Source organism: Gouania willdenowi, chromosome 11, assembly GCF_900634775.1.
Source record: "Gouania willdenowi chromosome 11, fGouWil2.1, whole genome shotgun sequence".
NCBI classification, from domain to species: domain Eukaryota; kingdom Metazoa; phylum Chordata; class Actinopteri; order Blenniiformes; family Gobiesocidae; genus Gouania; species Gouania willdenowi.
Window position 1 is genome coordinate 2,022,655 of NC_041054.1, and position 26,452 is coordinate 2,049,106.

A 26,452-nucleotide genomic window follows, 5' to 3' on the forward strand; every position below is an offset into this window, starting at 1 on the left:
TTGTTGTCATTTAGTGTGCATTTGGAATTGTTTTTAGGGTTTTTGCAGTCATTTTGTAGGTTTTTGTTGCAATCTGTTGGTTTCTGTTGTAGTTTTGTGGGTTTTCTGAGTCGTGTTGTGTGTATTTGCAGTGTTTTTGTTGTAGTTGTATGCGGTTTTGTGGGCTTTGGGAGTAATTTTTGTTGTAATTTTGAGTTTTTCTTGCAGTTTTGTGTATTTTTGGAGTCATTTTGTGCATTTACCTTGGAGGAACACTGAAAAAATATTATCATGATAATGTTATGCTTAATCAGTTGTACCTATCAAATTAGATAAAGTCATAAAATATTAAGCAAAAAAATAAGTATATTAATTTTGAATGATAAACATAAAATGGGGTCAAACAGACCCTAAATATAATAGGAGGGTTAAGAGCGTTTTTTATATTGTCCATGCAAATACAGGCACACGTCGCCTCACAAACAACCCCCCCCCCAACTCACCCATGCCCCCCCTCGACGCTCATATATAAAAACCCAGAGGCCCACTCCTCATTGACAGATGACAGAGAGAAAAGCAGGAGGAGGCGGAGGCAGGAAAGGCAGAGGAGAGAGAAAGAAGCGACCGGTTGTCCCTCGCAGCCCCCCCTCAGCACAAGGAGCCTGGATCCAAACTCCTTCCAGACAAAAGCAATTATTTCTTGTAGAATATAGTGTGTTTTGTGCGTTCCTCGCACATAGGGGAGGGAGGTTTGTGTGTGTGTGTGTGTGTGTGTGTGTGTGTGTGTGTGTGTGTGTGTGTGGAGGAGAGGTGAGGAATATGGTGCACGGCGAGCCTCGTATATCAATATCTGTCCTTTATATGCTCTGCAACCTGCTGGGGTGGAGGCTTTGTCCGACATGCTGGGGCTTATGAGCCGTAGTGGACCTGAGATCACACACACACACAGACACAGACACACACACACACACTTTCAGCATGAATCCATGTCTAATGTAAAACCTGAGGCCTAAGGAGAGGAAATCTAACCTTTGATCCTCATGAGAACGACAGGAAAACTCTCTTAAATTCATCTTTTTAGAGTTTCCTGCAGTTTTTTTTCCTGTAACGCTAATTGATAATGTTGATATTTTTATTTGATATTTTATGTAACACAGGAAATAACAAAGGCTTTGTGTGTTTTTCTTGTGTTTTTGTGCGTTTCAGGAGGAATTTGGTTATCCTTTTGTGTGTTTTTGGAGTTGTATCATATATGGGTGTAGTTGTTTTATGTCTTAAAAGTACTTTTTGTGGATATTTGCTGCCATTCAGTTTTCTTTAAATTTACTTTTATGCATTTTTTGGTGCATTTTTGTTGTGATTTTGACTATTTTTGATGTAATTTTGTGTATTTTTGTTTTTCTTTTGTGTATTTTTGCTTGTTTTTGGAATTATATTGTATATTTTGTTGTCTTTTTCTGCGATTGTGCTATCGTATTGTACGTTTTAGTTTTGGGTGTCTATCTCGTCAGTTTGTGTATTTTTGGAGCTATTTTGTGTTATTTTTGCTGTCATTTTGTGTCTTTTTTCTATGTTTTTGTATGTTTTTGTTTTTGCAGTCATTTTGTGTAATTATGTTTGTTTTGTGTGTTTGTGAATTTTTTTTTGTAGTTTTCTGTTTTTAATGTTTTCTGGTTGTCACGGTGCATTTTTGCTGTACTTTATTTTTGTACGTTTGGAGTTTTATTGTATATTATTATTTTTTTAATCCTGTAGCACTTTGAGATTTGGAATCAAATGTAAAGTGCATTACAAATAAAATGTTTTATTATTATTATTATTAGTTCTGTTGTTATTTTTGCATGTATTATTTTGTTGAGTCATCTTTGTCATAATTTTTAGTGTTTACTTTGGGGCTGCTATAGCTGTATTTTATTTATTTATTGTATAAAGCTTCTTTAACAGGACATGTGGTTTTATGAATGCAGGTTGAAGACAAAAAATTAATTTCAGGGGAAAATAAAGCAATTAAAGTGACTTAAGACTTTTATTGTGAGTTTAAGAGAGAAATGTGGGAGGAGACGAGTTAAACACTGATCTCCCTGTTAAAATACGTACTTAAAACTAGGTGCTAATTTGCTTATTTTGTATTTGTTTTTCACGTTTTCGTTATTTATTTTATGTGACATGTACGTACGTGTGTGTGTGTGTGTGTGTGTGTGTGTGTATGTGTGTTGGTGAGAGAGAGTTCATTGTTAAATGGCGGTGTCATGTTGACAAACGAGTTTGTTGAATTAAATTCTCCCTAATCAATAACTAGAGGGAGGGGGGGTGGTGGTGGGGGGGGGGCAATCAATAGCAGCTTACAATTTTATCACCACCTACCCACTGCTACCTATGTAACACACACACACACACACACACACACACACACACACACACACACACACACACACACACACACACACACACACACACACACACACACACACACACACACACACACACACACACACACACACACACAGTGAAAGGGAAGAATCATTACTGTTCAGTTACACAAGCTTTAATAAAAGCTATAAAATATTCACACACACACACACACACACGGATGGAGGGAGAATGATTACACTTGTGTTACTAGGATGGTTATAAATGTTCACACACACACACGTGATGTTTTCAGCACCTGCCTCTCCTCTGACTAAGTAATCAATGGTGACAGGTCGTCGATAGGCCAGTGCGGCCGCTGCCAATACCTCTCCTACGTATCCATTACTCCTCTCAGGACAAACAGTGGTGGAGTGAAACGCCGCCGTGTAGATACCAACGTGGACGACGCACACGGCGTTCCGTAGCCAATCAGTGTGAAGCTGCGTCTCAACAGGTTTTAGTTTCACGCCTCGTTTCATTCTGTACAAAGAGCTGGTGTCTGATTTACTCCCTAACCCACTGTATAATGGATTCAAAATGTAAAACACACACAAGCACAAAGTATGAAATCTTTAACACTGCAAGATATTCACATGAAAAGGACACACACACACACACATACACACACACACACACACACGTGACGCTCAAACAGCTTAGCTTAGCACAAACGCAGCATCAGGGCTCGAGGTAATGCCAATGACATGGATGGAGCTCAGAGTGTGTGTGTGTGTGTGTGTGTGTGTGTGTGTGAGCGACTTAACCACTGAGAGGATCAGACCCAACTCAGCTGGACACCAGCAACATGATCAGAAGGATGGCGAATGTGTGTGTGTGTGTGTGTGTGTGTAGCGAGATAACAGGAAGTGCAACACGGCAAAAAAAAAGGAGCCAAAGGTGTTTGTCACAAAGTATGTTAGCGTTAACAACAAGCAACACAATCTTTTTGTAATTTTGTGTATTTTCATGTCGTTTTCAGTGTTTTTGGAGCCATATTGTTTGTTTTGTTTTGGGTGATTTTATTCTTTCAGTGTTATTTTATAGCATTGAACGTTTTATGTGTCTATGTCGTCATTTTGTGTGACATGTTTTTAGAGGTATTTCTAGGTTTTGGAGAAATTTTGTGCGTTTATGTTGTTAATTTGTGTCTTTTTGCAAATATTTGTTGTTATTTTCAGTTATTTTTATGTGCCTTTGCGTTTTCTGGTTGTTGTTCTATGTATTTTTGCTGTACTTTTGTGTTCTTTTGGAGTTATAGTGTATTTTTGTGGTCATTTTGTGTGTATTTGTTATTTTAAGTGTTTTTGGAGCCATTTTGTCATTTTGTGTCCTGTGAGTCTTTTTTTTGCATGTTTTTATCATCTTCTGTCTTCAGATGTATATTTCTGTGTGTTTTGGACTAATGTGTATTTATGAGGTTCATTTGTGTCTTTTTGTGAATATTTGCTGTCCTTTTCTGTTTCTAAAGTTATCTTTATGTGCCTTTGCGCCTTGTGGTTGTCGTTTGATGTATTTTTGCTGTACTTTTGTGGGTTTTTTTGGGAGTTATAGTGTATATATTTGTTGTTGTTTTGCATGTATTTGTTGTTTTGTGTGTTTTTTCGACTCATCTTTGTTGTGTTTACTTTGGGGACGTCTTGAATCCAAAATTCCTGAGTATTTAGACCACACACACACACACACACACACACACACACATACACACACATACACACACACACGCGCACACACTAAGATGTTCATTTGGTTCACACAGACCTTATAATCCTTTCTCTTGTACTACATAAACATCATCGACTGAACTGAATCCATCCTTCCTCTTTTTCTCTGTGGTTCCTATTCACACACACACACACACACTGTGTGTGTGTGTGTGTGTTCTAGTGTGGGTAGATTTAGAAGTGAGGATCAATGAGAAATGTAGAAATCAATGCACTTAGTGGTGGGAAATCAATGGGGCCTAATCGGGATGCCAATGGCACAAGTCAAAACAATTAAGAAGGAAGAGAAATGTTTAACAAGCCCTCAGCCATGCCCCGCCCACCCCGACGGGAGGCGGGGGCAGGGGGGCGGAGCAGGGGATGTGGGGAATGTCAAACGGAGGATCACGGCACGTTTGTTCAGAATTAAAGGCGTGTTTACCTCGTAAACTCAACGCTTTGTAGCAGGTTCTTTATTCCAGGTCGTCGACTCGGCTCCGTTTCAAAGCCGCCGTGACCCACAGTGATCCAGGAAAATACAAACCACAGCCCAACTTTGTCTGGCTTTACTCGCAAAGTATGAAATTGAAATTTCAGATTGTATTTGTAGAGCTACTAAACATTTATAGACAGTCACAGCCTGGGAAAGATCTACAGACGACTTTCAAAGGTGATCAAACAGACATTTGGTAATGTTATGGATAATAGTGAGACACTGGATGAATTCTCTTTATTTATTGAATTTTATCAGTTTTCACCCGTACATTGTTTACTAGTGTTCATTTGATACCTTTTTTATGTTCCGATGCCCATACCGATACCCAGATGCATATTATCGACCGATAAATGTCGATACTGCGATGTATGACCTGTTTATCGCAGAAAATCAGGTCCTCGAAATCGCTGTCATTTTCTCTCGTGTGTAGAGACGTTCTGCAATATGAAAACGTGGCCCTGCAAACGGGTTCAGAGCAAAGTTTTAGTCAAAATCAGTATGTAGTACGTTAGATAGTATCAATAGATTGAGTATGCGAGAAATACCCGGATGTGTACTACATGGGGATATTTTTTATGTATGCACGGTGGGCACACTAGTCATACTCAACCGTCCCATGGTGCATTGCGATTGGAACATAAAATGGTCCTGGAACCGGTGTCACGTACTGAGTTTGCCTCCGTACTGAGATTATAACCCTAACATAATCCAATAAACAAATAAAACATGTGCCCGTTCACTTTGAAAACAAAAATTATTATTATTTTTTATGTGCGCGCATGTGAATATACAATCTCAGTACGATGCGCACACAGTACATCCCCTTTTCAAAATAAAAGCATCTCTTCTTGTCTTCCATTAGTTTAACACTTTTGTAAACAGGGCTCTTGTTTTGAAGTTAACAGGAAGTTTAATCAGTAGCACAATGGAGGGTCTCCAAAAATTTCAGAAATCTTGGAATGAAATGTGTCGTGAGTTCTTTACCAGGTGTGACGTGAGTTTTATGGATGAAATGAGCACATGTTGATATTCTACTTGGTCACTTTCACACTTCAAATGTTTTCAGAACTTTCAAAGTAAAGGTGGAGAATCAACAGAGATATTTAGCCTCAGTGTGATTCAGGTTTTTGTTGTAGGTTCCAAATGCATCTTGGGAAACTTGGAAGTATACTTCAGTGGGAACGCTCATCATCCTAATCATAGACATTAGTATATATTCATAGAGTTTCTAGTGTATAATACGTTAGTGTGACATTTCCAACACACTCAACGTCTTTATCTAATAAATAATTATCATCTCCAGCTGCTTTAATGCATCACCTTCCTCATCTCATCTCATCCTAATCCTGTGCTGTCTTTACGTCTCACAGTCATATCCCGTCTCATCTGCAGTATTTGCTGTGAAAGCATCAAATCAAATGAAATCTACAGATGTGGAGAGTTTGGCCACCAAAGGAAGGAAAAACCAAGAGATGAAAAGCTGTGGCTCAATACGATCATTGCACTCAGACAAACACAGATAGATGTAGAGATGACTCCACAGAAACACACACATGTTCCCAGATATAGAGCGAGTAGAATGTAAGGAAAGGGAGAGGCTGGAGGATGGCGTGCGTGCCTGCGTTGGCGGGGTTGATCCGGGGCCAATCAATAAAGCCAGGCTCTCTCTTACGACCCCGGAGTTCCTCCCGGCTCGGCTGGAAATCAATGGGCCTGGGCCAATAACTCTGGATGGTGTGTGGATTAGTGAACTGTCAACTAATCAGAGAGTTAGTGAATCTGACAGCGCGGCTATTAACCTATCGATATGACACTTGGCACTGACACACACCCGCACACGCACAAATATAGATATTTATTGATGAACTCTGAAGGGGCGCACACGTGCACCGACACATTAACTTATGTGTGCGTACGCCTTTTCAGCACATGGGTTGACGGCTGGCGTTTCTGGCTATATGCATGTGTGTGTGTGTGAGAATGGCAGCCTCGCTTCCATCAGTCTGCCTTATTATTACTATTATTACTATTGTTTCTGTACGGAATTTTCTTCTCATTATTATTATTATAATCATTTGGCAGAACAATTATCTTTATATGATTTATAAAGCGACTAAAGCCTAAAACCAAAATACAAATGTATTTAGGTATTAAATATAGGGCTGTCACTTTGACGAGTTAATTGCGATTAATTAATTACACGTAAAATAACGTACTAAAAAAATAACAATCGATTTTTTTTTTTACCGTTCTCATTTCAAAGAGTTCCCGGTAAAGCCTAAGTCAGGGGTGGCCAATCCTGGTCCTCAAGAGCCCCTACCCAGCATGTTTTCAACACACCTGACTGAAATGACCAGGATCGTTATCAGGCTTCTGCAGAGCTTGATGATGAGTTCGTCATGTGAATCAGGTGTGTTAGAAGAGGGAAACATTTAAACATGCTGGATAGTGACTCTTGAGGACCAGGATTGGGGACCCCTGCCCTAAATACTGATGCACAGACAACAATAGAAGAGACTGCTGTGCTTTTGTTGGCATTGATTTTGGCTTAAAATAAAAACACAGGACAGAAGACAAACGCCCAGTTGTGTGCAGATCCTCCGCTACCACCTCAATGCTAAACATGTAGCAGCTAGCACGGACAGCTAGTGCAGACACTCGGACAGTGCTAACTGCTACATGCTGCGAGCAGACGGCGTCTCCTATCCACACTGGATAAGATGACGGGGTTCAGAGCCAAAATAAATCAGTCCATGACTCACAAATAAACAAAGTCAGTGGATCAATAATATTTTCTTAAGGGAAGAAAAAAGTTTTTGTGTAATAATTGTATTGCTCAGAAAGGTGTTCCTAATGATTTTGATGAGTTAACATAACACTACATATGAACCTAATGTTTTATTTAATTTCTTTAGCAGCCTTTTGGACTTTAGTCTCAAATACAGTAGAATGTAAATGTTCCGTCTGTCAATAAATGACTTTATAAAGCCACTTTGTTATATATCAATCATTTGATCTTCCACAATAATGTAATTTAAATGAAAATACCTTATGTTGAGGGCGTTTCATAGCAATTTTTAGGGGAGATTAAAAAAGAGATGAATTTAGATGAATTAATATAGAGCATTAATTATTAATTAATCGCTCAAATTTATGAATCACTTGACAGCACCGGCTACGATTACGTACTTTTCACCCTTGTTAGCTGGATTTAAAACAAACAACCTTCTTATTGGCTGAAAGCTCTAAATACTGTGATTTTAAAACTTTCTCCATCACAACATGTTAGTTCTGACCCTTTATCTGTGATTAAAAAGTCATAGAAACGTGTAACAAAATGACCAGCAAAGGCCCCTGTGATTTGCCGTGGTCACCTATATACAGTATAAATATGATGATACTGTATATTACAGTGGGTTTGGCTCCATGAATGTGTGTGACGCAAAGATAGATTTAAAACAAGACTTTGTTTCGCTCGCGGTTCATTTAAAGCTAATCTGAAACTCTTCTCTTTTACTGCATGTATCAGTGTTGATGACCTTTGACCTCCACATGACGTCAACCAGCAGACATGTCACTGGCTTTAGAGTCTTCAGTCGATCTGAACGAATTCCCTTTTCTTTCATTAAAAACCCAGATTGATCCGACCAGTAGAGGCGTCATCTGTGTTCACATTCCTGTGTCCTCTTCCTCTTCCTCTTCCTCTTCCTCTTCTTCTTCCTCTGGTGTGGCCGTGCACGCTTACACCGTGTCAGAGATGCTGCTTCATTTTACTTTATTCTGCTCCATTCTTCCGTCCCTTTCTGCTTCTCTCAAAGGAGGGGGAAGCCAAAGGAGATTATTTGGGGGGCTAATTCCTTTGAAACCGCTCCAAAATAACTTGACTTGGCATGTGCCTATAGAAGGCTGCACAAAAGGCTCCGGGAACACCATTCAGTGGCCGGGGTGAGGCAGGAGACGGATCTGGACAAAAAGCCTGGCCGTGCGCGCGCGCGTGTGTGCGCGTACGTGTGTGTGTGTGTGTGTGTGTGTGTGTGTGTGTGTGTGTGTTCGAGACAAGAGCAGCTGAGATGAAGAAAGAGAGAAAATCACCTGAGATGAAATGAGAAGCGGAAACACAACAAAAGAGAAGGAAATAATGGAGAGAATCTAAAGAACAAAAGTCTGTAGTTCCTAATCGTTGTAACACGGGTCTGAAGATCCACACGAAAATGCAAAAGAGACCTTACGTAAAAAAACATTTGGACGTAATCCTGGTAACAAATAAATAAATAAATAAATAAATAAATAAATAAATAAATGCTGGTGAGAATATTACCTCCTTAGCAGAGGTAAAAACAAACTACAGACATGCACATTCATTCATTCATTCATTCATTCATTCATTCATTCATTCATTCATTCATTCATTCATTCATTCATTCATTCATTCAGAAAAACACCTCAAAGTCATTTAGTAAACGCTTTGATTCAGTGACCACCGTCTGTCTATCGTGTTCCTCTTTATTTAGACTCTTGTAGCTTTTCTCAACATTTCTGAAGCAGAGCAGACAGCCCAGCAGAGCGGGTATTATAGTGATTCAGAGGATAAAAACTCTGCATATTTACTGAAGGCCCAAACATGATCCAGCTCCAAACCATGAATATGTAATAACCACATTTATTTGTTTATTTGAATAATATCCACTGTTATCCAGGAAGATCATTATTATATAGTATATAGTTGTCTTAAAGATGTAAATCCTTGTTTTAATCAGAATTAAAATGGGTTAAAAGTGACCAAAAAATGGTGGAAAAGGTGGTGAGAAAGGTTCAAAGTTTCAATATTTGCTTAAAACTGGCAGAAATGGGGTAATGTACGGTAATTTAAAAAGTAGGAACAATTAGTTTAAACTGGCAAATAATGGGCCGGACAAATCGAGAATATGGTGAAGTTGGCAAAAATAAGCATGAAATATGGTGAAAAAGAGGTTAAATGTGACAATAATGAGTCAACATATGCGACATTAGGTGGAAACGTGAAGGAAATGGTTTATAAATGCTAAAAATGTCTGAAACATGGACAAAATGTGCAGAAAAGGCATTGAAATTGAAATGAAGAAGTGGCAGAAATGGGAGTAATGTGGCAAAAACACATTAAAAAGAGCAAAAATATGGCCAGAAATTGTGATAAAAAATAGTTATAAATAAAAAATATGGCAAGTTTGAGCAAAAATGGGCTCTAATTGTTATTAATATATATATATATATATATATATATATATATATATATATATATAAATATATTCTGACCCTGACTCCAAGGTTGAGAGCCCCTGGATTAAAGGATGTGAGTACCTGGTAAAGAACCTTTTTGTGTATTTCAAATGTAACATTTTTGCAGCTCAGTCTCAGAGTAAAAGTAATAAACAGTCGAGGGTTGTTTTTTATGTGAATCAGCCACGAAAACAAAAAGAGCGAAAAGCCAAAATAGCTGCAGAACAAAGAGAAGGAGCAGAGAAAAGGTCGAGCAAAGAGAAGATTGGTCTGTGTGATGATGAGCGGCTGCAGAGGAGACGACGAGAGGAGAGAGAACCAAGAATGGAGGTAGGTTACAACATTTACGGCAAGCCGGAGAGAGGCGGGGGCGGTACACACACACGGGGACACACACGGGGACACACACACACACACACACAGGGTCACACCGGATTAGGAAACATGCAGTGGAGTAGTGAAGGATTAGAGGGTGAAGGAGAGCTGGAAGAAGGAAAGAATGCTTTTTGGGGAGGAGGAGGAGGAGGAGGAGGAGGAGGAGGAGGCGGAGGAGGAGGAGGAGGAGGAGGGATGGAAACACAAGTGCTCGGCCAGGCGTGTTTCCACCCTGCTTTTATCTTCCCTCCTCTTCCTCCTCCTCTTCCTCCTCCTCCCACTCACCTTCATCTTTGAACCTCCAGGATGACGAGATTGGTGTGCAAGGACGTCTCCTGGATTTTTTGGCGACGAGGACCTGAAAGCACATCAGGGGAAAATTGTCACGATTGACGAACAAAATCCATCCATTTGATTCTTTGTAGTTTGACTGAGAGCCGCTAAAACGTCTTCTTTAAAAAGCCTCAACACTGCGGGTAGCGTTCCACCGTCTCACTCCATGTGGACACTTTTCTTACTTTCAGTCTCCACTGACCAAAAGTAAAACATTTATACACATTGTGTAATTTAGTTTTATCGTAGAAAAACAATAATTTCAAATTGACTATCTAAATAATTTCAGTTATATTTGATTGTACCCTTGGCTTTAGTCGGCCTCAGTTTTTCTCAGATTATCACTGAAAACCTACAGAAAAATAAGGAATTCGCTCCCGTAAATGGTTCATATTGTTATTTGTTTTTAAAGCAATCTTTCCAGTATTCATTGCTGGTCATTCAAAGGTCCGTGTAATACTGTTAATGCGACCCTTGATCGTGGAAATCAAACTAAATTAAACTAAATAAAACACTTTCCATTGTGGGAAACGTGACAAAATCAGGCGACCAACATACCATAATCATTCCTAAATGGTAAATGGACTTGATTTTATATAGAGCTTTATCACCACTGAAACAGTCTCAAAGCGCTTTACATATCAGCTCATTCACCCAATCACTCTCACATTCACACACCAGTGGGACAGGACTGCCATGCAAGGCGCTAGTCGACCACTGGGAGCAACTTAGGGTTCAGTGTCTTGCCCAAGGACACTTCGACACATAGTCAGGTACTGGGATCGAACCCCCAACCTCTCGATCAGAAGACGACCCACTACCACCTGAGCCACGGTCGCCACATTCCTGATGTGTGCGTTGGCACCGAGTCTGATACGCTCTTTCAAGCGTCTTGATGGACTAAATGAAAAAGTAATGCAATGGTTTAAAGTCATACTTGGAGGAGCAAAGCTATTTTGCAAGCATTGGAAACTTTGAATCTGACAGATTATCAGTGTCCTGTGGGGTTCCTCAGGGCTCTGTTCTTGGTCCCCTTCTGTTTAGCCTTTATATGCTTCCTATGGGACAAATTCTACTGAACTGTAAGGTTGATTATCAAAGCTACGCAGATGACACACAACTATATCTATCACTGAACCCAGATGATGATAATAATAATAATAATAATAATAATAATAATAATAATAATGCATTGGATTTTATATACCGCTTTTTCATCGATACTCTAAGCGCTTTAACATTGATGTGCATTATTATTTCACTCCACATTGGTAAGCTACTATTGTAGCCACAGCTGCCCTGAGGCAGACTGACAGAGGTGAGGCTGCCATAGTGAACCATCGGTCCCTCTTACCACTACCAACACTCACACAGACACCACATCCATACTAGGCAATGTGGGTGAAGTGCCTTGCCCAAGGACACAATGACAATTTGAACCCACAACCCTGAGTTTATTGAACAATCCACTCTAACACTGAGCCACAATAGTCCCATTTTTAAAAGTGAATAAAACCAAAATAATGCGTTTTGTTAGGCATAGATCTTCTAATAAGTACATTTTAAGGCCACATTTGTAAAAACAATGGAGGATCCCTTTAACAAAATCAAGCATAAACAGCAAAACGACAAAATAAAACCTCACATTTTCCAGTGTGGGTAAAAGGAACAGAACATTTTAAATCTGGCTACATAATCTGGCAACCTGACCAACGTACCGTGCTCATTACCGATGTAAGCTTTCACTGCTTGAGGCCGCATCAAGCGCTGGAGTTAAAAGCGTAAAACAGGAAGTAAAACCCCCAGCACAGAGTCCATTTCCCATCATTTTCCTGTGATTCCAACGTTAAAAACGAGCCCTGAAAAGGATCTGATCCCACCGGTTGTTGTTCAGTCGTATTTCAAACGTCTCCTCCCTCTCACGCTGCTGACCCTGTGAGGTCAAACGTCAGCCGTCTGGGCTCCAGTCGACCTTTGACCCTGCAGGTCACGGCCGTCTGCCCCGCCCCCTGGTGCAGCTGGACGTCGTCTGCAGCGCCGCATCGACCGACGGCCGCTCCTCCGTCCTTATCGGGGGTTAATATCTCATTAACTGCTATTATCTTCACAGCCGTCGCCAAGGCGACGGTGATCAGGACACGAGCGGAGGGTTGCCCGTTGCTTAGGATCACACGGGCATCGACCACGTTATTGGAAATCAATCTGCAGTAGTTACTGTTTCCCTGACCTCTGAACGAGCCGCTCATCGCTTCACTATCGCAGATACAAACAATTACCAGAGTTACGAGCTACTCTGATACATTCTGTTAAATACTACAAAGGCACGGGCCTTCAAAGGGACACATTTTGTTGTCTATATATACAGTATATATACAAACTTTATCCATTGGTTCTCAAATAGTGGCTAACGCTCCCATTGACACAGGAGTGGAAGACTTTTGGCTTTATTATTTTTACTTTATAATTGCTGTTCTATTAAACATCTTATGTTTTTACGAGTTCTGAAGAAGAAGAATCACAATTTTTAGCTTTTTCAATAAAGGTTACATTGTTCTTTTACCATTTTCCACACTTCATAGGGGGGTCGACAGTACGGAAGCAGATTAGGGCCTATTTTGATGAAGAAAATAACTTTGGGCAAATAAAGAATAAAGTAGAAATGTCAAGATTAAAGTTGAACTTTTAAAAATACACTCATAATACACTATCTTAATAAAAGTCAAAGGTTTTACCAATAACGTCAAACCTACGGAAAGTGACGAGAGACAATTCACAATTAGTTAAGTAGTTGTTATTTCCCTGTTTATTTTATAATACATCATCATGCAGATTTATCTTTTTAATATAATTTATCTTCCGTTCTTTAATTCAATGTCTAGTAATAATGAAATTTAAAAAAAAAAAAACGATTAAAATTGTTTTTAAATTGTTTTTTATTACATTTTTAAATTTAAAAAAATAGTTAAATGTTTACATTTTTTAAAAATATTAATACTATTTAAATTTGATTATTCATTTATTTTGTACAATTAAAATAACAAAACAATACATATTTAAATATATTTTCTTTCATGCTTCCTTTGTACATTTTGTTTTTTATTATTCTTTACATTTGACATTTTTTTTAAATTCTACTGTAAATAATTGCTTCTCATATTTTACTTGTTATTTTAGCCTTTATTTTTTCTTTTGCACCAATACACCAAGACAACAAATTCCTCATATATGTAAATGTACTTGGCAATAAAAACTAATTCTGATTCTGATATCACAGAAATAGATATACAGTGCAGGAAGAGGCAGAAAGCTTATATATATATATATATATATATATATATATATCCAAATAAAACACCACACAATCTCAAACAACTGTATTTTATACTTAATCTAGTTCAAATAAAATGCAGTATTAAAAAAGAAAAAGTGAGCTGGCGTACGTTGTCACTTTATGCACTAATCCATACCCATACAAATATGATCAAAAAACTCATTTTAGAAAAAAAAAATTGGCGAAAATGTGATATAAAAATGGGGTCACGAACCGAAAAAGGCTGGAAACCTCTGTTTTATCCTCTTTCTGTCCGGTGTGGATGAAAACTTTGGACTTTAGTGAACTTAACGTCCTCACAGGAACTAAAATTTAAAAAAAAAAAAAGAAAGTAAAGTGATAAATGATCAACTTAAAGCTGAGTGGGTGAGATCAGCCGTCACCACTGCTTTGATGCTGATCCCTACACGTGAGCAGCACGGGTGGAGGAAGGTGTCCTGATCTTATCAGATAATTTGAAATGAACTGGTGGAGCAGACCTGGGATCTGACAGAGAGGGAGGGGCCCAGCAGGGGGTCGGTGGGAGGCCCTTATCAGCCACTGGGCAGTCCTCATCCTTATTTTCCACGGAGCCTTATGTTAGGAAACATCCTCTGACAGCCTGAAGCCACGTCTGTTTACTGTCCACACACACACACACACACACACACACACACACACACACACACACACACACACACACACACACACACACACACACACACACACACACACACACACACACACACACACACACACACACACACACACACACACTAGCCTTAACCTTTCACCTTTACCTTCTGATTACTGCAAATGTAAACATTTTCCTGTCGTAAAGCTGTGGTTCTCAAGCTTTTCAGACATGAACATTAAAGAACAGTCATGTGGAGACAGGACCATCTATAAGGGGGAATTTTGGGGTCCATCCATAAAGTCAGCAAAATGATGGTCCATTGTTCTATGAATATGAATAATATTCACTGTTATCCAGGAATGTTTATTATTATTATTATTATTATAGTCATCTTAAAGATTGAAATCCTTGTTTTAATCACAAATTAAAAAAGGTTGAAAGTGACCAAAAATGGTCATGAAATTGATTAAAAGTTGCAAATGAGAGTGGCTAAAAACAGAGTCGAGAGTCAATATAGGAACAATTAGTTTAAACTGGCAAATAATGGGCATGACAAATCGTGAATGTGGTTAAATTGGCTAAAATAAGCATGAAATATGGTGAAAAACGATTTAAAGTGACAATAATGAGTAAACATATGTGACGTTAGGTGGTAAAGTGATAGAAAGGGTTTAAAAGTGCTGAAAATGTCTTAAAAGTCAAAAAAAGGCATTGAAATTTGTGGCAGAAATGGGAGTAATGTAGCAAAAACGCATTAAAAGGAGCAAAAATACGGCGAGAAAAAGTGATAAAAATAGGTTAAAATATGGCGAGTTTTAAAAAGGGTAAAAATAAGCAAAAATGGGCTCAAATTGAAAAAATAGGGAAAAAAAATAGCAATTCCCTTTGTTATTGCTATTTTGCACTTCTATGTATAACTGATATAAACAGTTTGCAAAGGACTGACAATATCTGAGCAGTAAATTAAATTTCCCAATTTTAATAGAATTGGGAGTTCATGCAGTAAATAGCAGGGGAAAAGTTTCCATGAATTTATGAATTTGGCGTGACTGAAATATCCACAACTGCGTTATTTGGTAATTTACAGTGATTAATGCTTTTCTTTCTCATTTTTATTATCTTCTGTGCATGAGCTGATTTAAACGCTCTAAAGGGCCGAATTTGGCTCCCAGGCCTTGAGTTTGACATGTGTGATTTAGAGGTAAATAAAATGATAAAAAGGGTTGAAATTAGAACAAACCATACATTTTAAATTTAAATCTTCATTTGGGATTTTATCCTCTAATTTTTCTTGTTATACTCTATTTATGTATTTATCTACCAGGCCTCTACAATTCTTATTCTCCGATAGGAATAACTAAATTAGCGATACTAAATGCGATACACAATTCAAATTAATCGCAATGCTAAGTTTAGTGTACTGAAAACAAGTTTTTACATTAAATCAAAATCAATTTTCAGTTAACGTGCTGACATATTTATATTTATCTACTATATTTGCATTTACTTTAGATGAATATAAATCAATTTGATCCATTTTACATCAACTGTTCCTACATTGTTTTTTTACATTGACAATACAAACGTATACGCGCCACTGGTTTTCTCTTTCATTGCAACAGTAATCAACACTTCATGTCTTTTTTTTCTGCTCCTGTTGTCATGGAGACTGAAGTGGGCGTGGCTGCTAAAGGCTGTGCACGTTTGCTGCAAAATTGAGGTTTTATTAAAAAAAAAAAACAACAACACTGAAGAAGTCATCAAAAAAACCTAAATACACTCAGGAGAACATGCAAACCATGCAACAACAACAAAAAAGTCTTGCACTAACCTCCACTCAGATTGGCCAAAGAAACAATCCAGCAACTTCTTTTTGAATAAGTTAAGGTTTAATTTATTCAAATGACTGTTTTTCAGAAAATCTGCTTTGATCTTCCACCATGTTTTGACTGTCGACTGCCAGTTTTCTTCAAAGGCATCTGCTGATTGTTTTGATGTGTCCTCAACTTTTGCATAATAATTCTAGCAAGTTGTTTTTGAATAATGTGTTAAGGTTTCATTTATTCAGACAACTGTTTTTTTTCGAAAATGTACTTTGATCTCCTGATTGCTTTGATGTTTGCTTGACTTCCGCGTAATAATTTTTAGCAAGTACATTTTGTCTTCTTTTTGAAATACATGTTGAGGTTTCATTTATTTACACAATTGTTCTTCAGGAAAAAAGTTGTCTGAATGCAGACACCTTTGAAGAAGACTGGCAGTTGACAGTCGAAACATGTCGGGAGATCAAAGTAAATTTCCTACAAAACATTTGACTAAATAAATTAACCCTTAACATATATATACTGTATCTATACTGTATATATATATTTTTAAACACTCTTACCAAGTTACAAAAAAATGAAGAAAGGACACCAAACATTTAAAAGATTGAGGAGCATATTAGATTAAATCGTTGGAGAATTAAAATATTTGGGGTAGATTCATATTTAAAGCCCTGATGCTGCCTCAGGTGTTTAAAACAGCCACGTTGTGCACGTGATCAGTGCATCGTGCACGAGGAGGGATTTATTGATTAAACTTGACCCTATACCTCAGCACAGATGTAAAGTTTCCTCTTCAACACAACACAGTGATTGGGATGGAGGAGAACATGCAAACCACCCCTAAACACCCACGCCTCACACAGAAGCGTCTTTCTCAGGCTTTGAGATGATTTTCCATCGTCTGCAGCAGCCGGCTGGTCTGGCCAGGTGACCTTTGACCCTGGGGTCAGAGGTCTCAGACAGATGAAAAGGTCAAAGGACACGCGCTAATAGGAGGAAAATAAAAGCTACACACACGCACACACACACATCGACAAACTAAACAACTCAATAGCAGCAGCAAGTTTAAATCTAGACTAATTATACTAATAAAATATCTGATTAATTACTTTAATATAATGTGATTTATATAAAAAAAATAAACATCCATTCCATTCATTTCCTTACAGAAATTTGCAGAAACTGTCCCTCAGAGACTAAATCAGCTTTAAAAATATATCCTGTGTTTATATAGAATAACTAATACAGTATTTAACATTTCTTTAGATATAATTAACATTGTGTTGGACACAGATTTGTGGTAATTCAGATACAAAATTTGTAAAATTGAGATTAAGGCAACATTTATGATCCTTTTTTTTTTTATTTATTAATGAAACAAAACGTTTAAAAATAACAAATCTATATAGGAGGCTTAATTGTGAATATTCATAAACTTTTAAAATATTTTAATCTTCTATAATTTAAAGAACATTTGTAAATCCTTCCTTTGGAACGTTTTTCACTCCAGTGCGTTAAATAAGGTCAAATTACTACATTGCATTATTGCATAACTATTTAGACTTTTATTTTTCGTTTGCTAATATTATTTAGTGTCAAAAAAAGCACAAAAATTGTAAATGGAAATCGTTTTTCATGCTGCAAATAATTAAAAGTTTCCCCGCTGCAGCACAAACAGGCGGAAGGCCCATTTACATTAAATGCATATTCAAAACTTCACTAAATAAACGCCATAAAACATCAAAAACTGACAAATAAAAAGAGTTTGTTTGTTAAATATTATTGTATTCATAATTATTTAGTTTCCGTCGGATTTCGAAAAATACGGCTAATTTGCATATAAACAAATACCGCAAATTTTAAGATTAAATGTGATATTTTTCTTGATGCCATAAAACGGACTCATATTCAGGTTTTAAAACGAACAATTATAATTGCAATAAAATTAACATTTTGCATAATAGAAAACATTAGAATTAAAAAATAGGAGTAAGGCCTCAGAGAAAAAGAAATACTGTTCCTTCCTAATAACACTTAGTATTTATTAAGTTAATCAAAGTGTAAAAGCGTGAATTTTTTAAGCATATTAATATGCTTCTTTTCTTTTTTTAAATTAATATCTAATCATTTCAGGAAGAAAACATGCGCGGTATTTTATGTGTGCGCGCGCACGTGTGTGTGTGTGTAATCCTACTCCATGCGCCCTCTGCCTCTAATTAATTGATTAACCATAATTAAGTCAGCGCGTCTGAACGATTTCCCGCCAACAGCAGCAGCTCATGACGTTACATCAAAGCCATTTACCGACTAAACACGAAGCTCATCCAATAACAATTAGAGACACTTCACCTGTGCACGTGCACGAGCCTGCAGCGCGCACACACACCAATCATATGCGAGCACGTTCCACTCACATCCCTCACGTGCTTGTCCTTCATTTAGTAACAAATGTCAACGATGAAAATAATAATAATAATAATAATAATAATAATAATAATAATAATAATAATAATAATAATAATAATAATAATAAAATCGACTCTTTAGGATGATAGAGAATGCTAATTTTTAAATTTTAATCTTGGCTTTAGGGAAACATTAAATGAATGTCCTTTCACAATAAAAGACCCTCATTTTGACTATAAATTGTCATTTTTATTCACTCCCTTAATGTGACAAAATATCTCCATTATCTTTCTTTGATTATTGATATTATTCACATTTTAATTGATCAACAGTACAGTTATGTTTCATGGCGACACTTTCACATTCATTAAAAATAATAGATTAGCACTATTTTTGGTCAATTTTTCTTTTATTCTCGCTTCATTTTAAGGATACGAGCAGTAAATGTTGGTCTGACTTTGTTAGTTTAGGTCTGCTGTACTTTAAATATAATAAAATATTAAATAATAAACCACAACCTTCATTTGTGTCTAGTTTTCTAAAACAACAAAAGCTAAACCACATTATACATTTGTATGGATTAAACATAATCGTGTCTTTAAGATGATGTAAAATGTTGAATTTGTTTTGTTATTTTAATCTTAGCATTATAGGGAAACATTAAATTCATATATATTATCCTTTCACAATAAAAGACCCTTCTTATGGCTCTAAAATGTAATTTTTATTCACTCCCTTTGTCCGGCAGAATAAACATCATCTTTGATTATTGACATATTTCACATTTAAATTGATCAACGGGGCATTTATTTAGTTTCAGGCAACACTTTGACATTCATAAAAAAAGATATTAGTATTTTCACTCTAGGTCTAGGTCTCTGTTTTACTGTAGGTCTGCTGTACTTTAAATATAATAAAGCACCTGTGTCAAACTCAAGGCCTGGGGACCAAATCTGGCCATTTGAAGCATGTGATTCGGCCATCATGAGAATGTGAAAATAACAGAGAAAACATGAATAATTGTTTAAATTACCAAATAATTCAGTTGAAAAAAGTAAAAAAAAAAAAAAGTTTCAAAATCCTGCATTTTTTCTCAAATTATTCCACAAAATCTCCTCAAATTAAATAAAAATTGGTCAAAAATTGGGCACAATCATAAATTAAATAGTTTAAAACTGTGGTCCACTTGTGATCCAACTGGTTCGTATTCGACCCTTGAATTAAAATGAGTTTGACACCCAATAAAGCGTTAAATAATAAACCATAACCTTCATTTTGGTCCAGTTTTCTAAAAAAAAAAGGCTGAAGATGTAACGATTAAATCTATGCAAATGTGATCAGAAATAAATCAATTTAAAAACCAGAAATCAAAAGGAAAAATACACATTAATGTTGTTAGAAGAGGAAGAGGAGGAGTTAATAGAGACGGGAGGGGGAGGGTGGGGGGGGTTAAAGTGTGTGTGGGTGGGGTAGGGAGGGGGGATTCCAAAGCTGGGGAATTAAACACCGTGAGGCCCTGAGTCGTCGGCACGTGCACCAAGAAAACCCACCACGGCCCATCTGGCTTTTCAGAGGCAGGAAGAAAAGAGGGCGGGGCCAGGGGGTCTGGGGGGGCAATAACACAGCCTCTGATTCCACCTGCGGCGGCTGGAAACACACACTCTCATTGTCACTGGGAGACACTGGGAGGCATTTGGAGACACTGGGGGGCACTGGGAGGCACTGGGAGGCACTGGGAGGCACTGGGGGGCACTGGGGGGCACTGGGAGGCACTGGGGGACACTGGGGGGCACTGGGAGGCACTGGGAGACACTGGGAGGCACTGGGAGGCACTGGGAGGCACTGGGAGGCACTGGGGGGCACTGGGAGGCACTGGGAGGCACTGGGAGGCACTGGGGGGCACTGGGGGGCAATGAGGTGGCACTGCATGAATGAAATGGGAGCGGGTGAGGAGGAAGGAAAAGGACAGAAAGCAAAAAGGACGAGAAAAGGACAAGTGTTGAAAACAGTACGAGTACACACACATGCACTCAGCATCTTGGCTGTTTCCATGACGACGGAGTGCAGGTTGTGTGTGTGTGTTGGACAGCAGCAGGTGACAAAGCTCGGCTCATGGCGAACAGACAGCATCATTTAATAAAAGTTTTACACACACACACACACACACACACTGAGATTGAAAATATATCACGTTTTCTATATTTATCAATATTTTTTTAATTTAATAACTAATTTTGTATCAAAATACTAGTTGAGGATGGATTTCTGAGTGCGTCCCAACTCAGACCTTCCCCTAAATAAATCACACTACAGAACTCACTCACACGTGCTGTCCCTTAGAGGTGAAAAAGACTAAAGTGACACATGTTGTACATATGTTTGTTAATAAATGTGGCTAATATCTGCCGATAATAATCGTTTATCTCTAGTTTTTAATGTGACTGGTGAGTCTCTGTGTTTAAACTACATCTCAATTATGAGATAAAACAGCACTTTTATTTACACACAAAATGAAAGACAAAATATACGAAATAACAAAATCACACAGAAATAAACAAATTCCCACAAATCATCAAAATATAAAACAACAAAAACACCTAAAATGACATTAAGAACATAAAAAATAGAAAAATATACAAATGACTCCAAAAAAACTCAAAATGACGTAAAAAACACGAAAGGATTAAACAAAAAATCACAATACAACAGTAAAATACACAAAATGACAACAAATCATACAAAATGAGAAAAATATACAAATGGCTCACAAAACATATAACAACAAATAAAAAGTCTACTTTTAATGTGAAAATATTTAACACAAAATCATCTGTGTAAAATAAGGAAACTAATTCTACCTTAATTTAAGGAATAAGTGCCATATTTATTTATTGTACGTTGTCTCAAACAACAACACTCATCAGTGAAAACATCACATTTTATGTCTAATATCGGACGATAATATCGCCCATTTTTGGTTTTTTACTGTTTAATGTGATGTGTAACATCTCAAATGTGACCTTTTATTTTGAAGGCAGGTAAAATGTGACAAACGGACACGTTAAAACACACTTGTGTGTGAATATGTAAACATATACATATACATATATAAATGAGGAGAAGTCTCTAAAAAGCCTCCTAACCATGATGGTGGCTCACGTGCAGACAGAACTTTTTTTTTTTAACTTCCGGTCGTTTTAAGTTACATGTTTCTATGTCACGTGTTGTTTGTAATGAAACAGTGAGTTAAAGCTGTTATAAAGAGCTCATAGTGAGATAAAAGTGGTTAGAAATGATAAAAACAGTGTTTACCTTTCACTATGAGCTCCCTGATGCAGACACGTGGTGAACAGCTTGTAGCGCCACCCTGTGGTCACACAGAGGAACTGTGGCTGGGATTTATTAACTTTATTTAAAACTTTAACAAAGAAATGACACATCAAAGAACAGAACAACAGTGGATTTATAAAGGCAAATGATAGAGGAAACATCATTTAATTTGAGTTGTATTTAAATATTTATTCTAGTATTTTATTTCATTTTTGTTAGAGAAGTTTAATTCGATTTTTTTTAAAATATATTTTGATATTATAATAAAGTTACTCGCACACTTTGCTCAGATGGATCAAAAATAATAGTAACGTATTGATTTTTCTCATTTTAATAATTCAATTTTCTGCATAATTTTGTGCAGCTCCAAAAACACACAAAAGGTAAAAAAAGATATACAAAATAAGAGAAACACACAAAAGTGATGACACAATGACAATAAAAACATATGAAAAGAGGGATAAATAAACATGAATGAGGGATAAATAAACATAAATGAGGGATAAATAAACATAAAAGAGGGATAAATAAACATAAATGAGGGATAAATAAACATAAATGAGGGATAAATAAACATAAATGAGGGATAAATAAATAAACATGAATGACACCAAAAACACAGAGAACAAAAATGCACAAAACGACCATAAAAACATACAAAATGAGAGAGAAAACAAAGAAAAACACATAAAACATTGATAAAACAATGAAAGGGTTTGAAAAAGACTCACAATATGACAGTGAAATACACAAAATGACAACAAAAACAGACAAAATGACAACAAAAAGCAAACAAGGACATATAGAACGTAAAAAAGGTGATAATATAGAAAATTACACCCAAAATACACAAAACAACACAATACATGACAACAAAAATACAGTGACCATAAAAAAAAATCCAAAATGAGAGTAAAACATACAAATTGACTCTAAAAACACACAAAACATGGAAAAACTTTTTTAAAAAATCACAAAGAGACAATAAAAGTACAGTAAAATATACAAAATGACAATAAAAACATAAAAAAATGAAAGATAGGAATAGTGAAAAAAACAAAGTCACACAGAAATGACTCCAAAAACACACAAAACAGCAAAAATATAGGATAAGGAAACATAAAACAACATTAGCGCTAAGGCTTTCCTTTTATTTTGAAATCCTCTTTGTTTTTCTGGAGTTTGAGGTCCAACGAACTTGACTTAATTAAACCACATCTTAATATAAAACCTGTTTCTAATCAGATTGAGCTTTAATAATGAGATTTGTTAATAAATGTAATATCAGAAATTAATTGTTGCACAATATCACATAGTGCATTGGATTATGATAAAAAGATAATTTAGAACATCTCTAGTTACAACAGTAAAATGGGCTTTAAGTCGTGTTATTGATTACAAGGGGCTCTTATTGTGAAAGGGTGGATGCAGAAGTGAGGGAATCCTAATAGAAAAGAGCTTAGTGCTAAATAAATAAATAAATATAAACATGTAAATAAAATGTACATTCTGAATGGATGACACGTGTGTGTGTGTGTGTGTATGTGTGTAGGGGTGTTTTTTATGTGTGTGTATGTGTGTAGGGGTGTTTTTTATGTGTGTGTGTGTGTGTGTGTGTGTGTGTGTGATCCCTCCATCGCTGCTCTGCAGAAAAACGCTCTCATTAAAGTTCATAAAGAAGAAAAACTGACTCCAGTCGAGAGAGACGACGACCACGAGCTCAACATTCATTATTAACACACCTTCAGCGCCTCCTCCAGTCCAATTAACACACACACACACACACACACACACACACACACACTGACCCTGTGACCTAGGCACCATGGCAACCCATCTGACCCATCCCGCTGTTGCTGTGGTAACAACCTTGGAGCATGTCTGACCACTGCCTCCTAACTCGCTCACTGCACACACACACACACACACACACACACACACACACACACACACACACCCCTGTAGCCCTGCAGCCACCCCCTCCTCCTCCCCCTCCCCCTCCTCCTCCTCGCCTCGCTGAGGCAAACCGATCGATATTCTATCACACAGAACAGTGGAGCGAGAGAGAGGGGGCCACGGGCCAGCCAGATTACTGAGGAGGAGGAGGAAGGGTGTGTGTGTGTGTGTGTGTGTGTGTGTGTGTGCGTTGGAGTCAGAGGAAACCAAAAGGGTTTTAGGGAAGGTCGGAGAAGTGTGTGTGTGTGTGGGAGGTGTGCAAAAGGGGGTTTTAGAGTGTGGGTGTAATCGGGTAGGAGATTGCAAGATGGTGTGTGTGTGTGTGTGTGTGTGTGTGTGTGTGTGTGTGTGTGTGTGTGTGTGTGTGTGTGTGTGTGTGTGTGTGATTTAGAAGAAAAAGGTAGAAAAGGTAAAGGCTGTGGGAGGAGGAGGGAGAATTAGTGTGTGGAAGATTGAGTGTGTGTGTGTGTGTGTGTGTGTGTGTGTGTGTGTGTGTGTGTGTGTGTGTGTGTGTGTGTGTGTCAGAGAAAAGGTGCTTTAGTGCGATTGTTATGGAGGATAAAAAGGTGTGTGTGTGTGTGTGTGTGTGTTAATGACTGCTATGAGGCATCTCCTCTCCTGGATATTCTAACAGATGTTTTGGTGTCACACACACACACACACACACACACACACACACACACACACACACACACACACACACACACACACACACACACACACACACACCGGGGGGGTGCCGGGCAATTACAGCTTTCTGCAGCCTTGCATTTGATTGCCTCGTACATGGTTTTCAGTGGTGGGTCTAAAACAAACAAGTGACCCTTAGTCTAAGTGAATGCAGAAAAAGACTGAAAATACACAAAACGACAGAAAAATACACCAAAAACCAGCAAAAATGCACAGAAAAAACTACAAAAGTACATAAAACAACTCTAACAAAGACACAAAACGACGTAAAAATGCACAAAAGGACACCAGAACACCAAAAATACACAATAAGCAGCAACAATGCACAAAAAAAACTGTAAAACTACACAAAATGACTAACAAACACACAAAATGACAGAAAAATGCACCAAAGTATATCAAAAATACACAAAATAACTCTAAAAACACATAAAAACAACAAGGAACATGGGCAACTGGAGGCTTGGGGACCACAAGCGGCCCTCCCTCTAATTTTGTGTGGTCTCCTAAGTGAATGCACAAAATAACTGAAAATACACAAAATGACAGAAAAGTACAGCAAAAAACAGCGTAAGTACATAAAACAACTTTAACAAACATACAAAATTACAGAGAAATCCACAAAAGGACACAAAAACACAACAAATGACAGAAAAATACACAAAAAAGGGCAAAAATAAACAAAAAAACAGCGAAAGTATACAAAACGAGTCAACCAAGACAAATTCCTTGTACTGTCCTTAAAACTGTACATGGCCATTAAAACATTTCTGATTCTGAAACAAACATCCAAAATTACAGAAAAATGAACAAAATGACACCAAAAATACACAAAAAAGAGCAACAACAAAAAAAGAACTGTAAAACTACAAAACCACATAAAACAAAACAACAAATATAGAAAATTACATAAATCTGCACAAAAGGACAGAAAAATCCACCAAAAAATAAGCATGATTGGGCAGTTTTTCATGTGTTTAGACCGTTTTGTGACACAAACTCTGCATGTGGTTAAGTGGAGCTGTGAGAGCTGCAGACACACAAACCAACAAAGGAGGTGACCTATATCCCTGGGTTACAAGGGCGTGTGTGGAGTGGGCAGCAGCACTCATTTGCTCTGTGAGCCTTGTAATGCTATTCATGAAACATGGACACTCTGTGTGTGTGTGTGTGTGTGTGTGTAAATCTGCTCCACAGCCTCACCTGACCAAATAAACACAACTGCATTCACATTAAAGCTATAAACACACAAGGTTACCAACACATCAGACACACAACCATGATTAATGAAACATGAAGACTTTTAAAAACGTAAACACTCAACTCATGGATGTTTGTGTGCGCTCCGATGCTGTTTATGTTAGACACAATATTACATCCATACGTTTTCTATACTCACGTTGTCCTGCATTCAGCGTCACAAGAGTGAGTCTGCTAATGACAATAAAGAAGTAGAAAGATATTTAAAATACTCTAAAAAATGAACACAATAACTAAAAAAACATGCAAAACAACAAAAATCAAACACAAAAAGTCTTCAAAAACACACAAAACAGGAATAAAATACACAAAATGACTTGGGAAACATAAAAAAAATACAACCACAAAATTCCTCCAAAAACACATGAAACGAAAACAAAATACAAAAAACGACTGTACAAACATACACAAAAAACACCCAAAACAACAACAAAAAATACACAGCACTCAGACATACATAAACCAACAACAAAAAACACAAAATCA